At 36.9% G+C, this 17,391-nt stretch overlaps 1 pseudogene; it reads left to right on the top strand.

Moving 5' to 3' along the window:
• The first annotated feature begins 3,028 nt into the window (after nucleotides 1-3,028).
• On the top strand, nucleotides 3,029-11,526 carry LOC148846476 (L-type lectin-domain containing receptor kinase IX.1 pseudogene; annotated as a pseudogene).
• Nucleotides 11,527-17,391: the final 5,865 nt, after the last annotated feature.

The following is a 17,391-nucleotide window of genomic DNA, read 5'->3' as shown; positions in this document are numbered from 1 at the left end:
ACAAATTCCTCCCCTGTCTCCGACGAATTCTGGACTGTATATCGTACTGTAATAGAAACCGAATACCAACTTTGTCTCTCCCACAAACTCTTCCCCGTCTCCTATGAACTTTTCCCCATCTCGCACAAACTCTTACTCGAAAAGGCAAAAACCACTGTTCATGGAAAGTCTTCCCTATCTCCCACAAACTCTTCCTATCAGTATTAGTTTATCTTTTATTTTTTATTTTTTATTCCAGATGATGGGGCTGGTGTTATTGCTGTATTATTCATTCTACTCTTTTGAATTTTTGTATGTAGTGTACATAACAATCTATTATTTTGAAGACTTCAACTTTTCTTTGCATGGTATACAAATAAATTATTATTATTCTAGATTTTATTTTTCATTTTTTTTTGTGTTTAATATATAACTATTATACAGTTATATAGTTATTTTATGGTGCCTTTCTTCTACTAGACTTCACCTTTTCTTTATATGGTATACAAATCAATGGTTTCTTTGTTATCATCGTTATTGTCATTGTTCTGGGTTTTTTTTTTTCATTTTTTCTATTATAATATGTGACTATACATGCTTCCCTTTCTACCATTATTGTCTGAATGTTAATTGTTACTTTTTATTAATAGCTTACTAAGGGGGGTCATTTGACAATGGCTGAAGTGAACTGAATGCCCTATTGGTTTGTCTTATGCGTGGATAAAATAATTAAACAATAAAGCCTTCAAGCATATTATAGTCAACTTAACTTCAGCTTTAACCATTAAATAAACTAACCCCCTTAATGACTTATTAACTAACGCTCAGTTTGGAAGGAGTACAAATATAAATATTAGTGCAAAGTCTTATATTTTGTATATATTTGTATATGTACTTCTTCCAAAGTGAGCCTAAAAGACAAAGCAACAAGTCATTCATTTCAGCTACTTTAGCTTTTGTCAAATGGTTCTTAATTCTATTTGACATTTTTTGCCTTTTCCTGTACATTGCACCTGGGATATGAGTAGGCACCAGGGTACCTTTTGATTTTACTTGAATGACTTGTTTTTGGATGACATCTTTGGGTTTCAATTAATTGCTTCCTTCTCCTCTATACTACATTACCGAAATTGATCTTTCCCTTTTTTTCCCCTAAATCAGCATTGCATCAGTTTTTTCTTCAATAATCAATTAAACTCCATACCAAGATTGTTATTGTTATTATTATTATTATGACAAGAAAAGCTAAGTGGTTGTTCTCTGGAGTATTCATGATCACATCACTGCTTCAGAAGCAAACACAAAATCCCTAGGTTTTGAGAGCTCAAGCATTAAACAAGCTGCCTCTAGGGAATACACTGATCTTTCTGCTCATCTGAATGAGATTTTTCCACTATAGGCCAAAATCTAGCTTTCCTTATAATGTACAAAGAGTTCAAGGATCCTTTACATCCTACATCCATCTAGTGATAAGTTGGAAATCTCTTTAAGGCAAGGACAGTTTAGGTTATGCTTCAACCTCGTTTGTCCAAACAGATAAATATTGATTAGGACATGAATAGGTACTTTTCCCTAAAGTACTGGTTTGTAGGATTCGGTTCTAAGTCTACCCTGGAACAAACCAGCTAACACATCTATGAGCCAACCCTTGGTTGGTACGGTGCAAAAACTTGTATATTGTGTGTCTGTTTGGAACCGTTGCTATTGCTCCAGAAAATGGTGCCACATCAGTGCCATGTAGGAAAAAAACGGTGCTCAAGGAAACAACATTCTATTTGGAACCGTTTTCTCATAAAAAATTATGCTTCCAGCCACACCTTGGAAATCGGGAAGGCATGGCTTGGAGCAACATCAAATTTGGCGTTTCCTGAAGCTGCAGCTCGTTGCTGCCAACAGGGCAGTGATGTTGCAGTGGATAATGGATAGAAGTGCAGAAAACGTTTCTTAGAAAATTGGTACCAAACAGAAAAAAAAAAAAAAATTGTTGTTGCTTCAGGAAACGTCCTACCTAATAGCAATGATTCCAAACAAAAAAAAAAATACATCTTTTTCTAAGAAAATAATGCTCTAAGCCACACATCAGGCATCAATACCAAACATATATTGTATTTGTATTTGTATTCTTTTCAAAATGAACAATGTCAAAAGTACTTTTACCGTGATGTGTTTTTCATGCACGACTCTTTTTAAGTCTTTGCACGGCAACTTTAGTGTCAGAAGTTTAATTGTTTAATGCCATGACCCTTCCGGCCGCAGAAATCTCAATTATTATTGCAAGAAGAAAGCAAATCATCTTCAATCCACTTTTGCCACGCATGAAGTGGTTTTAGCCCCGTTGATACCGTGTCGTAGCAAAATTGAATTCCATCCGCCATCCTTGACCCCTCAAGTTTTGAGACAGGATTTGCTACCAACACTACTAGAATGTGAATCATGTTACATTACCAATCAAAAGTGAATGCGTCAGTATTTTATGGGTTCCACGATACGATATTTTCACTCATGATGGATGATATATAGTTCACACCATGGTTTTTAAAACTGGATCGGATTAGATGGTTGGATCGGCAAAATCGAGAATATGTTAGATGATTGGTTTTGTTTTACTCCAGAACCATTATTTCGCCACAAGCCGTTAATTTTATTAGCAAATCACTGATTTAAATCATTCGAACCATCTAATGATTTTGGAATTTTTTTATTTTTTTGTTAAAATAAGTCATTCGTTTGATTTGAATGATCAAATCATTTGACCCAAAAACTGGACCCCTGGCCAGTTTATTGTCCGATTCAGTTTTAAAAACCTTGGTTCACACACTTGTGTTTATTTTTACTTGTTCATGAAAGGAGACATTGTCCAAGGATAGAACCCATAATTGCAGTTATGGGCATATATAATTTGGGGTAATGTTCCCAAATAAATTTAAAAAGGGATAAGATTTGAATGAAATATTTTGTGGAATAGGTTTACTTTCATTGTACATCCCAACCATGTATTGGGAATATTTTCCAATGATAACTACATGAAATGTTGTAAATGCACGCTGAGATGTACATGTGGGACACGCTTAATGGATTACGGATGCCAACTCTCCAAGAAAATTATGATACAGCAATGCATACCGTGCACCACCCCAATCAAATATGGACACACGTGCCAGCGGTGAAAATTAAAGAAGCAGTTCCCGTGATACACAGGGTCACAGCGAATGTACGTGCTTTACATAATAATCAGCATCAATCCAATCAAAATCATCCACATCGTCCCTTTGATGTAAATTTTTATAGTCCTATGACAGACAAACCACAAATTTAAACTAGCTTCAGCCACTTTTTGTCATCTAGTATCATACACTTTTGGCATTACAGAAGCAAGGCTCAAAGTATCATACACTTTGGGCTCTAAGATACACCGATATAGTGAATGTGTCGGGGTTCTGACCGGTTCAGAGGGTGGAGGAACTTTAAATCAATCCCCTGAATCGATTTAAAATATATATATATATAGAGAAAAATTATTGATATCACCCGATACGCCCCTACCAGCATATCGGACGTATTGATATTTTGAATCTTACATAGTTATTCCAGAATTAGTGGCTACTATGAGATTAATGCAAATCAAATTATTTGGATCAATCCCAGGCTTCAGAAGAAATGTGAATGCCTCTGATTTTGAGGCGTTCTTTTTCTGGAAACACTTTAGCCAAGTTTTGGATATCCCCTTTATTCTTCATCAAATGGGGCGCTCTTTTTCTGGATTTTGAGAGGGGGGATAGTTAAAAGTAGGTTCCCATTGACTCAAGAATCTCATGATCTTTTTTTAGATTAATGTGAGAATTGGGAAAAGTTTATTTTTCTATGTATCACTTATCTGAGTAAGTGATGGATAAATAACTTTCCCACATGGGAGGAAAGTTTTCAACACTTGAATAGAACAAAAATGTCACTTTTAATAACGGATTTTATTGTTAAAATAATTATTTACTTTTTATTTAGAAAATAAAAGAACATAGATAAATACACTTACGAAAAAATTAACAACTAATAGTTCTTTTTTGGTTCGGCCTAACAACTAATGGTAACTCCCAACTGAATGTTTTAATTGCTTCTGTGCTGCCACTCATTGTTTAGGAGATCTAGAAAGAGAGATGTCATAAACGAATGGAGCAATTATTCAGAAAATTGCCTCTTGGATTTATGAGCTGAATTATCCAAATCCATCTTAGATTTTCTTAGTGTGCCTATCAATAATGGTTCTCGTCCCAGAATCAGAATTATTAAATGGGAGCATCTGGCTCTGCCAGTGGGTAAGATTAAAATTAGGGAGAATGACGGTTCAGACCAGGGTCACAATTCATAGGCCCAAAGTACAGTTGGGGTAGGTGCCAGCTCGAAATTGATGTCAATTCACGGGCAAGCATTGATGCATAGAGTAGGGATAATTGACATTTTGAAATGTTGTAGATCTTCAGTAAAAATCAGAATTCTGCAATGAACCTCTCCATACTTCTCCGTTAAAATTAATAGTGATGGTGCGTGCTTCGGTAATCCGGAAAATTGTGGAGGTGGTGGTATTTTTAGAGATGGGCAGGGTCCTTTATTTTTTCTTTCACCTCCTTTTATAATCATGGCTCTAATATTACTGCTGAATGTTGAGTTATCCTGAATGCTATTAATTATGCTAAAGCGCTGAGTCTTGATTCTATAATTGTAGAGAGTGATTCTAAGTTGCTGGTTGACACTATTCGAGGCAAAGTTCATAATCCTCGGCAGTTGTTGGGTTGGATTGATGACATTCAATTCACTCATTCAATTCAATGACATTTTAAGTGTAGAGAAGAGAATTTTGTAGCATACTCTCTTGCTAAGCTTGCAGTTTTTGGAGGAGAGAACTTCTACCTTTATGTTTCTTATATTCCGCGTGCTATTAGATCTCTTAGTTCTGAAGATTTATTGCACTTGCCAAAAATTAGAATCGGCTAAGGGGCTGTTGGGGTTGAGTGTCAGCGTGTGCTTAATTTGTATCCTGAGCTTTAGGGCAAGGAGGGCTAAGTCTTCTCCTGTATCCTTTTTATTTGAGGGGGAAAGTTGGTCAATGGGATTTTGGCTATCATTGACCAAAAATCGCATGTTCCTTTTACAGATTTATGTGGAGATTAGGGAAAGTTAATTTTCCTGTATATCACTTATACCTTTCTCCTAGGTGGATAAATAACTTTTCCACATGAGGGGAAACTTTCCAAAACTTAAATTGGACAAAAATGCCCATCTTAATAATGGATTTTTATGGTTAAAATGTTCATTTCCCTTTCTACTTGGGAATTAAAAGAACATGGATACATACACTTACCTGGGTAAGTGTTTCCCAAGGACCGAAAAGCGTTTGGAGTAAAGTTTGGGGATAAAAAAACTAATTATTTTTAAGGATTTGACTATGAATTGAAAAAGATACGATATCCAAAAAACAACTGACCAATAATTTGGAATCATAAACATAATAGCGAATCAGGTGTTATTTATCAAAATTCATGGGTGGATTTTGATTGGCCAAAACTCTTTCCATATCATATAGATTTTCCCTTTTTAAAGACATCACATGGTCCTTCATTTACTTTTCATTTGTTTACACTTATTTCACAAGATGTATTTATCGTCAAAACTTCAACAACATTAAACATGCCAACTATTTTGTATTTTGATTTACATTAATTTTTTGCTTCACAGCATAGATAGTTCATGCGTGCACCATAGATTTTGCCAAACTGCTTTCTTATTTTCATATTGGTGTTTGTAAGGGAGTGTTGTGACCATCACAGTGCTAGCTGTATCATCAATTCATCATTTTTAATGAAAAAAGCCTCTTTTATTTTCGGCCATGGATATTCACTTTTGCTCTTTCCATTCGGGGGGAAGCTACATGACATCAGGCTGTACGTATTTGGTTTGAATGAAAAAAACTATGAAAAGGAAAGAAAAGATAAGAAAACCTTTGCAAAACGAGTCCTACCTGTCCCATTTTTTTCTCTATCTATCTTTTCCTTCAAACCAAACACAGCCTTAAGCTTTTGGCAGTAAAAGCATGCCAGATAATAATAATAATAAAAAAAAAAAAAAAAAAAACAGGCCATATGACCCACACAGATCTATGCGCACATCTATTATGACTAAGTCAAGGGGGATTAGTTGGGTCTAATTGTTGTTCAAGACTTTGAACCTGGAACTGATTTATGGAACGGCTTTAGGATGATGAAAACTAATGTATGCTACTCTTTATCCAAGTTCAGCTAGGAAGATATATAGGAAAATATGAGTGGTCAAATTTGAGTCATCAGGAAGCAAGGTTTGGGTTGGGTTGATATTTATTAAGTTTTTAATGTCTTAAACCCTAATCCAAACCCAATTTAGTTAAACGTTTAATGCATACGAACCCTAACCTGAGCCAGATGTAACTAAATTTCTTCAAATTCAGACAACCCAATTGACAAGCCTAAGTATACATTGAAAGTAGCAAAGCATGCATAACATGGGCTGGGGCTAGTAAGAGCAATTGTGATTGCAACAGGAATGAGAGGAAGGTGAATGGATGAGATGAGAGTTAAGCTTTTCACAGTTTTAAGCTTTCCCAAGCTGACCAAATGCATCTTCTTTAGTTGCATTAATGTGTTCACCTTTGTCCCTCGAATTCTTACTTGACAACCTTTCATGTTTTAGAAAAGGAAAAATCTATGATGCGAAAAAAATATGGTATGGGAAGAGTTTTGACCAATCAAAATCCACCCATGAATTTTGATAAATAACACCTAATTGGCTACCACGTTTATGATTACATTTAACTGGTCAAAGTTTTTCAGATATCACATCTTTTCCATATCATAGTCGAACCTGAAAAGGGAAAATTAAAAAAAGCTAAAGAGAACTTATCAAAACATTTGTGAAAACTTTATCTGGTTATTTAATATTATGTTCAACAAATCATATAATTTTATACTAGAAAATTTTTATGTTTTTTGTTTTAAAACATGTATTTTTTTTTTTTTGAAACAAAATCAACTTGTTTTTTCTCTTTGAAAAACAAAAGTAGAGTTCAAAACCTGCCTTTATTTTTTGCTTATGTTGGGAACTCACAACAATTACCCATAGGATAAAACCACAAAGTATTTGAAATAGCAAATAAAGCTAGATCAATTGGGAAGGAGTACAAATACAAATATGTGGAGTGCAAAACCTCGTATTTTATATTATTTTGTATGTATTTATACTGTACATATTTGCATTTGTACTCTTTCCAAACTGAGCCTAAGAGAAATCTAATAGCAACATAAATAATAAAAATCCAAGTAAAGACAAATAAAATTAAACAAGCACAACCAAGAACACAAAAAAAAATTATGTGGTTTGGTTTTACTGCCTACATTCATGGGAGAAATGAAAATTGTTTTTAACTATAAAAAAAAAAAAAACACACCCTATGCACCCATACCTGCCCGTGAATTGGCATCAATTCTAAACTGGCACCTACCCCAATTGTAATTTGGGCCTATGAATTCTGACCTTGGGCTGAATGGTCATTCTTTCTAAAAAAATGAGAAACAATACAAGTATCTTTTGACTTGCAACCCAAACCTATCATTAACAATTGTACACTTGTTCTCCCTTTCTTCTTTCAATCTGAAGGACAATAACAAGAAAAAAACTCCACTCTTACACCAAAAACACCTCTCTCCACTTCACTTTTTCCTTCTCCAACAAGAAAAAAGAATAAATTTCTTTCTTATTTATTTAAGAAACCTTAACCTTACATACAAAAGAAACCTTTCATATGTAAAACCCTCGTTAAAGAAATACCATATCAACCATTAAATTAAAAATAATCCAAGTTGAAAAATAAGACACAACCCTAATAGCTTATGTGATTATTCCAAAAACAAATGAAAACAAAAACATTCATGTTATAAAATACCCTCTTAAAGGTTTTAGGTAGCAATGCCAATACCAAACACAATATGGTTGAAAACACTTATTTAACGCCTAGTTAGCATAAGTACCAATCAAACAAGTTTTATGTCAAAATGACTGTATTGGTGTTTTGACATGAAATGCCATTACCTCTCTAAACGTCTAAGCATGAAATGGCAATGGTACTAATGAAGTACATCCTTAGTTTTTGTTTGTCTTGAGGAAGGTAAGTACATGGCCTCTCTCTTTTTTATATTTTCAAAATAAAATTAATAGTAGATTAAATTAATAGGATGTACATTCAATAACATGATTGGTTTTGTTTTTGAAAAAAAAAACCGCTATATAAAAAAACAATATAATTTTGCTGATGTGGAAATTGTTTTTGTTTTATCAAAAACAAAGCCAATTATACATATTGCTGAACACCCTGTAAGTTTTAGGTTTTAGAAAATTGAAGAAAATAAAAAGAAACTAAGAGAAAACCATGGTTTTCAAAACCGGACCGGACTGGACGATCAAACCAGAAAAACCGAGAACTGATCAGATGACCGGTTCCATTTTTCCCCAAAATCGAGATTTCTCAAAAAACCGTTGATTTTGATCAATAAACCGCTGACCCAGGTCCTGACCGTTTCGGTCTCCAAGTTGATTTTAAAAACCATGGAGAAAACACCTTAAGAATAACGTTACGTGGCAAAGAGAATGGAGATCAAGGTTTCGATTAGATGTTGTTGTCTTCTTCTCTCTATGGAGTTTATCTCTAGTAGTCAGAATATCCTATACAGTTGTACCAATGAGCCAATCATGATGTATCACTTCAGCTGCATTAAGTATGGGCAATGCACGTGGCAAATTTAAGTCTTTATATGGATAGATAGAATATATAAACACCAACAAAATTCACAAAGAGTCTAGCCAAACAAGAAAATTAGAATGGCTCTAACTGACACAAGAGAATCAGAATTTATAACAAGCAGCTTCCATCCATTCTCGTTCTCAAAAATTACAGTATTCAAAATTTCTTTAAGTTAAATTCATCCCCCAAAACCCTAGTCTGCATTAAACATTGATTCTGTAGAGAATAAAACCTATTCAAGGATTTCACTTAACATCTTAAAGCTTTTAGGTTTAATGGTTCTTTAAGATAATATCAGGAACACTTTAACCAAATGACCTAATGAACTAGTGTTCGATTCTCGTCTCGCCATTATAATTAATTAGATTTCTTGTGTGCGCACAAGGTGTCTTCATGCCCAATGGACTTTTCGTGTGGGAACCAATGGAATCTGAAAAGTTAAGAGACGTGGACTGTAATGACCAAGTTTTTCAGATACCATACCTTTTCAGTAGAACAGTTGCCGCTTGCTCCAATTTTCGGCTTGGGTGTATGCAATTCCAACTCAATTCCAACTTAGAAACTTAAAAGGAAGAAAGAAAAACAACAGAACGTGGTCATTTGAACATCCAGCTTTTAAATTTTACATGGAAAATCCGTATGTGTATATAGTACCAGAGATCGTTCTCCAGCCCTCAAGCTTCCAAGTTTCAGTTTTAAACAACGGCCTTCTTCAAATCACAGAACTCCCATTTGGATTCTCTGAATCTCCTTTGTGTTGGGTATCATATCGTGGTGTTCTTATTATTTATCCCTTCTGCAGCACCATTATCCTTCAAGTTCTCCAGTTTGTGTCCAAATACACAGAAAATTGAATATGAAGGAGATGCATCTGCCACAAGTAGAGGCATTGATCTCACCCAAGACCAAATCAACACAAATCTTCAGTACAGCTCTGGGCGAGCCACATACAAAGACCCAGTGCACCTCTGGGACAAGGCCACTGGAAGGCTCGCAGACTTCACCACCAATTTCTCCTTCTTTATTCGCCCTACAAATAAAGAGGCTGCTGATGGATTTGCATTCTTCCTTGCTCCCAATGATTCCCACCTTCCTCATAACTCATCAGGTGGCTTCCTTGGTCTGCTTCCTTACAACAACAAGGCTCATAACTCGAGTGATGTTCAGATTGTTGCAGTGGAGTTCGATACGTTTAAAAACAGTTGGGGCATCCCAGAATCCAAACATGTTGGAATAGACATCAACTCTATTGTTTCTGTGAAGAATATTACATGGCCAACTCGTCTTAAGGATGTGGAAACTGCCCATGCTTGGATCAGTTATAAATCCAGTATAAAAACTTTGAGTGCTTTCTTGACGAATTATAGCGCAGTGTCTAAAGGAGATCATCCTATCATTTCTTATGAAGTTGACCTAAGTAAACATTTGCCGGAATGGGTTACTGTTGGTTCTCTGCTGCGACAGGAAACTTGCCTGAAGTGCACACCATCTACTCCTGGGAATTCGAATCTAGCTTATTGGAGGCTGCAAGTTCATCTCCATCAAAGAAGGGCTACAAGAAGAACATTCATATGCTACAGGTGTCATTGGGTGTTGGTTCTAGTGCTTTATTTGGTGTGCTCTTGTGTTTGTTTTGGTTCCTGTTGTCATCATCAAATACAAGTACTGATGAACCCAACGAAAATGTGAGCACTGACGTGATTCCCATGGAGGATGATTTTGAAGGGGTGATGGGTCCCAAGAGGATCTTGTATCAACAACTGGTTTGTGCAACCAACAACTTCAGCGAAGAAAGAAAACTTGGGGAGGGAGGATTTGGAGGAGTTTATAGAGGATTTCTGTGTGATCTCAACTTGGATGTGGCAGTGAAGAGGGTGTCTAAAACATCCAAGCAAGGCCTGAGAGAGTTCATGTCTGAGGTCAAAATCATCAGTCGACTGAGGCATAAGAACTTGGTACAGCTTGTGGGTTGGTGCCACCAACAAGGCGAGCTCCTGCTTGTATATGAGGTGATGCTAAATGGGAGCCTTGATTCACATCTGTTTGGACAGAAAAGCTTGTTAACATGGGAGGTGAGATATAATATAGCCCTCGGCTTGGCTTCTGCTTTGCTTTATCTGCATGAATCATTGGATCAGAGCGTTGTGCACAGAGACATAAAGTCCAGCAATGTGATGTTGGACTCCAACTTCAGTGCCAGACTTGGGGACTTTGGGCTGGCCAGGCTCGTAGACCGTGGACAGAAGCTGCAGACAACGGCAGTGGCTAGCACCATGGGATATATGGCTCCTGAATATATTGCAACTGGGAAGGCTAGCACCAAATCAGATGTCTACAGCTTTGGAATTGTTGCTCTAGTGATTGCGTGTGGGAGAAGGTCTTTTGAGCACAGGGTTGAAGAAAGCAAGATCAGATTGGTGGACTGGGTATGGGCGCTGTTTGGAGTAGGAAAGCTGTTTGAAGCTGTCGACTCAAGATTAATCAACAGTAGTACTTATAATTTTGATGAGAAAGAGATGGAGTGCTTGATGGTTGTTGGGCTATGGTGTGCTCACCCGGATAGCTGCTCTAGACCTTCCATAAGGCAAGCTTTACAGACTCTCAGTTTCGAAGCTCCATTGCCCATTCTCCCGTCCAAGGACCCAGTTCCAACCTACTCTTCTGAATTAATAACTACTGTGGTTCCTGATGCTGCTTGTCCCCTCACATCTCTCTTGTATTCGCGCTAATTTAGTTATAAGCTGAGATTTTGAATTGATGGAGATATCATGAAGGCCCTGAATTTGTTTCCTTGTGCTTTGGTTTTCAGAGAATGTCCGTGACAACAAACATTTTTCATTTTTTTTCTTCTTTTTACTGTAATAGCTAGTGATGATATGTGAAATTAAGGTTATTGTATTTTGTGCAGTAGAAAATTGCGCCTCTCCACCCTCGAGAGAGGAGGCTTGCAGAGATATTTGAAGAGACAAACTGTCCAGCTTCTACAAAAACATTAGCCACTGTTAGAGAATAAAAACCTATTCAAGGACCTCACCAAACAGCACTCGTACTTCGTGCTTGATGTAGTCGTTTCTAGCCACGTACCAATGTTTTGTGATGTAAAAATTTTTTGGCTAAGTACCTCGTTATTTGACCCGGTGGTGACATGCCTTGGTGATGAGCTACTTGGTGGCGAACTGCCTGGTGGCGAACTGCCTAGTGGAGAACTGCCTGGGAGCGAACTGCCTGGTGGCAAACTGCTTGGTGGCGAACTGCCTAGTGGCGAGCTCCCTAGTGGCGAACTTCCTGGCAGAGAGCTACCTGGTGGCGAACTCCCTACTAGGCGGCTTGTGACTTAGAGAATGGTGGGGCTCCCTGGTGCAGCACAACCCGACTGCCCTCTGCATAAGGTGGTCTTCTTTCCTTTGTAGGCAGTGGGAGCTGAGGGACCTGCGAGTACTACATCTTTTCCTCCTCTTTGTAGGCGGTGGGAGCTGAGGGACCTGCGGGAACTCCATCTTTTCCTCCTCTTTGTAGGCGGCGGGAGCTGAGGGACCTGCGAGAACTGAATCAGAGGACTTGGGGGTATTTTCCCGGCGGGGGCTCTCCGATGCTTAAGTTAGCACTCTGATTGTAGAGAGCTTTGAAGATAATATTGGAGAAACGAGAGAGCTAGGGAGCAGGGATTACCTCCACATTTTTTCCCTCCTCTTTCCCTCGGGGGGTGAGGTCTTTATATACCGGAGTCCTCGCGGGTTAGGTGGGTGAAAAGCCTCCAAACGGTAAGATTCGTCACATCCTGTCAGGACCGGGGTACGGTGGTGAACTCCTCAAGGTCGTCAGGCTAGTGCTTGTGTCAGGCGGCCAGGTCGGCGCCTGCGTCAGTCGGCAGGTCGGTGTCTGGGCCAGGTTGTCAGGTCGGCGCTTGTGTCAGTCGGTGAGTCAGTGTTTGGGCCAGGTCATCAGGTCAGCGCCCATGTTAGTCGGCGGATCGGTGTCTAGGCCAGGTCGTCAGGTAGGAGATCTTACTGCGATATGCCAAACTATTCCTGTACCGAGCTTCTCTACAAGTGACAAGCTGCCTATGGCGAGCTGTCTGCGGCAAGTTGCTTATGGCGAGCAGTGGCATGCTGCTTATGGCGAGCTGCCTGGAGGCCATACTTAGTGGGCATGAGGTGCCACATGTCACAATTCCACTAGAGGGCCAAATCTGCCCTCATCAATAGCCCCCCACTCCCGAGCTGAGAGTAACTCAGCTAAGGGAGTAGATTTCTTTTGGCCCGTAAGTCGACGAGCTAGTAAGTGCTGATCCAATTCCTAGTGTGGCCCGTAGGCTTTGGGAGTGACTCGTAGTCTACTCTTCTTTGACTTTTGCCCGTGTCGGAGAGGCGACCAGGCCTTAAGCAGTAATGTGGCCCGTAGGCTTTGGGAGTGACTCGTAGTCTACTCTTTTTTTACTTTGCCCGTGCTGGAGAGGCGACCGGGTCTTAAGTAGTAATGTGGCCCGTAGGCTTTGCTTGTGAGGTGTTGAGCTATGATTGTGCTGCATCAGCTTCGTAATGCCGGTCACCCACTCCTACAAGAAGCTACTAGGAGCTCGACCTTCGAGGGCAGCACTACAAACTTTAGGTCGCCAGCTCACACGGGAGCCTTGGAAGGCTCGACCGGTAAGGACGCCTATGTAGTTGGTCGGCCGCCAACTCCCGCAGAAGCCACGAAGAGCTCATCTTTGTAGGGGGGACATTGCAGAGAGGACTGATGAGGCATTATCTGAATTGAAAGTAAGGTCGATAGAGCTACTTAGTCTGTTAGCTCCCTGCATAGTCTTTGAGTTCATAAAAGATGTAAACTACAAAGCAATAGCTTTGATTTCTAAAAAGTGAGGATTTAGCTTTCTGGGAGAAGAGGACTTAGCTTTTGTGAGATGAGAACTTAGCTTTTTGTAGCGTTTTTCCACAGACGGTGCCAATTGATGTAACCGTTTCTGGCCACGTACCAATGTTTTATAATGTAAAATTTTTTGGCTAAGTACCTCGTTATTTGACCCGGTGGTAACATGCCTTGGTGATGAGCTACTTGGTGGCAAACTGCCCGGTGGCGAACTGCCTAGTGGAGAACTGCCTAGGGGCAAATTGCCTGGTGGCAAACTGCCTGATGATGAGCTCCCTGGTGGCAAACTGCCTAGCGGACCAAAAAATTATATTTAAGGCGATACACCCATTTGGACAAAAAAATGTTCGTATGGGCTGCAGATTATCCAAAGGAGAAAAATTATACTATTAGCTGGTATTGAACTGCTGATATCTATCTCATAAAACTTACAATTTATCACTTTAACGCTAGAGTCTTGATAGAATTCTTCTATTCAAACACTAACAAGTTAGGTCGATTATCATGAAATTCCATGTTATCTATCAAATGGCAGAACCATGCCATGTGGTAAAGGAAATACCTTATTGCATCAAGGATAAATAATAAACCAAAATTTATATAATAGAAGTCCTCTAATCTAATATGGAAAATGGTGGGTATTCTAACATATGTACAATCATTGTAGATGTAATTTTTGTGTGAAATTAAAGAATCATTTTTTTTCTATTTTACTTCATAAAGCATGTGCATCTCACAGGTCCCAACTAAATAGTAAACTATATATGATGGCCAAAGTAACAATTTTACATTCTTTTGTTTTCCGTGTGATAAAACACATCTAGTTTTTCGGGAAGGGGGTTCTGTGGAGGAACCCAAAAGTTAGGGGAAGTTTTTGACATTGTTAGTAAAGTAAAGAAAGGTTTTTTAGATAATTCCCCCCCCCCCCAAAAAAAAGAATTATTGGGTTGAAATATTTCATGCATGCCATAATTATTGCATACTTGGCGCATTTGTGTGTATAGTCCAAATTATGAAACATTTTAAAGACACCTAAAAAAATATGCAAATAATTTGGTTTTCAAAAAAAAAGTATAGAAAAAGTAAAAAAAATGAGAATTTTTAATTTTATATATTTTTAAAAATTATATATATATAGATAGATATATATATATATTTTACATGTGCATAAGTTTAATTGATGTATTATAAACATATTTATATAAAAACATTTTCATGTAACCGGCCCCATACATGGAAAAAGGCTTAAATGGTGATGATGAACATAATGTATGCCAAACTTAGTCGAATCAGATTTATATCCGGATATATAAAAGAATTTGATCTGACCCATTTGTAGCCCTATTGGACAATGTTACTGTCCAAATTCTCCTAGTGATTTGTCAAGAATCTTGGTGTGGAAATCTCTACTACTATTAAGAGTACGAACGAGAGTGTGAAACTTTTGTTTGATTAAAATATCCTTAATTTTTAATTTGGTCCCTCTTTAATTGTGAGGGAAAAAAGGTAATTTAAACTACTACTTTTTACCTTATTTAATTCCTTCTCATTAAGTCTCATAATTATGGTATTAGCTCCCATCACATTCCATTGAATCCTTTTCTTGACTAAAATGCCATTAGCTTTAATTGTAAGAGTAGGAAATGTAATTTGAAGTTTTGAACTACTTATTTTTACCTCATCCAATTCCTTTCTCATTAAGCCTTATACTTAAGGTATTAATTCTCATTCTCTTTTATTAAATCCTATATTTAAGATATTTTTTCTCATTAATAAATTCTATTTTTTCTTCAAATAAATTATGTCAATTAGATCTATATCCAATACTCTTAGAAAAATAAAGTCCATGTCTAAAACCATTCCAAAAATGACACCACTCTTCCATTTTGGTGGTGGGTAAGTAATTCAACCACCCAAGTCCAATGCAATGACGCATGATGTCAAAGTTAAATAATAAAACTGTAAAATGGAAATAAATACAAAAAAATTACAAAAGAAAATAATAAATTGTAGAAAATTTGGGAACATCTTTCAGTCCACCTCAGGTTTAGTTTATTGTTTCCCCAAATGTATTTATGCACACCTTCCCCCCATGAATTGGGAATCTTCCCCCCGCCCCCTTGACACTAACCCGAACTCTATGAACACATTAGGAGTTCTGAGGGGGACTGAACTCAAAATACCCTTAAAAACAATTATTAAGGCCTTGTTTTTAATGATAATATAAAATTTAAAACCAGCCCAAAAATAAAATACAAAATTTAGATACGTATTATTACTATCATCATCATCACCATTTAAAATTGCCACGTGCATACTTACTAATGCATATATAAGTGGGTATATAGGAATCAAAAAATAACACAAGCCGATAAGAATCAATTTCTTTAGTGTAATCTCCTGGCTTTCATGCTTATCTTGCACAAATGCCCCTTCCTTCTACTCTTGCTTCTTTTAAGATCCAATTGAATTGCTATTCTTCCAACTCATAATAACATGGTCATAGTTTGTGGCTTTTTTTTTTTTGAAGGGTAAATTACACACTACAACCTATACTTTGGGTTAGGGTAGTGAAACTTACCCCTCTAAACTTTCATTTTTAACAAATTTCAACACTTTGACCCTATTTAGCTAACATGTTTGATGGTAAAGGTATTACTAAAATGCTCAATTGAAGTTCAATGGATTGAGAGAAGAAAATGTCAAAATAATGAAAATAAACACATTAAAGCATGACATCCCTTATTGTATTTTTAGTCTTTTGTCTTTTTCTCTTTTGCAATTTTTAGTTTTTTTTTTCGTTATCTTCTCCTTCTTTGTTATGTTTTCTATGGTTTTCTGTTTTTTTTTTTTTTCTGTATTCTTCTATTTCTTCATTTATTTTTGTATTCTCTATAGTATCTAGAATTTATAATTTTCTTTTATTTTCCATTTTTGTTGTATTTTATCACTTTTTTGCAAAATAGTCTCATTTTTTGCAAATTTTTGTTTTTTTTTTTTTTGGATTTTACTCTCCTTCTTTTGCGATGTTTTCTATGATTTTCTGTTTTTCTATTTTTTTTGTTGTGTGTTCTTCTATTTCTTCATTTATTATTATATTTCCTTATTCTTTTATTTGCCATTTTTGTTCTATTTTATCATCTTTTTGCAAAATGGTTTTATAAAATGACAAAAAGAAAGTTTAGGGTTTTAGAAATATTTAAACACACACATGAAATCATGTGAGAATCTTTTCTAAAGTTACCTAATGAAATTCTAACAACAGAGGGCAAAGTGTTGAAATTTGAAAGATTAAGGTTGATATTTATTGCAAATGAAAGGAGCAAAGTTTAGAACATGGCAATCTTTAAATTACCCTTTCTAATGATAGAGGCAAAGTTTAGAACTCACATGAGAATCTTTTAATAAGTTAATTGATCATAACAACGGGGCAAAGTATTGTAATTTGAAAGTTTAGGGTGGGTATTTGTTGCAAATGAAAGTTAAGAGGGCTAAGGCTGCATTTGGCATTTCTTATTTTAAGGACTTATCTCCTTTTTATTGCAAAATGGAGATAAGTCCTTAAAATAAGGAATGTCAAATGCAACATAAGTGTTATCACCTCCACAGTATAGGGTGGTAATCTTTAATTTGCCCTTTTCACATGGAGGGGACAAAGTATTGGAATCTGAAAGTTCAAGTAGGTATATATCATGGACGAAAGTTGAGAGAGCTAAATATCACTA

This window comes from Nelumbo lutea, chromosome 7, assembly GCF_056320005.1.
Source record: "Nelumbo lutea isolate HS-2025 chromosome 7, American lotus-T2T, whole genome shotgun sequence".
NCBI classification, from domain to species: Eukaryota; Viridiplantae; Streptophyta; class Magnoliopsida; order Proteales; family Nelumbonaceae; genus Nelumbo; species Nelumbo lutea.
The sequence above is the reverse complement of the archived record's forward strand: the minus strand, read 5'-3'. Positions and strand labels throughout refer to the sequence as shown.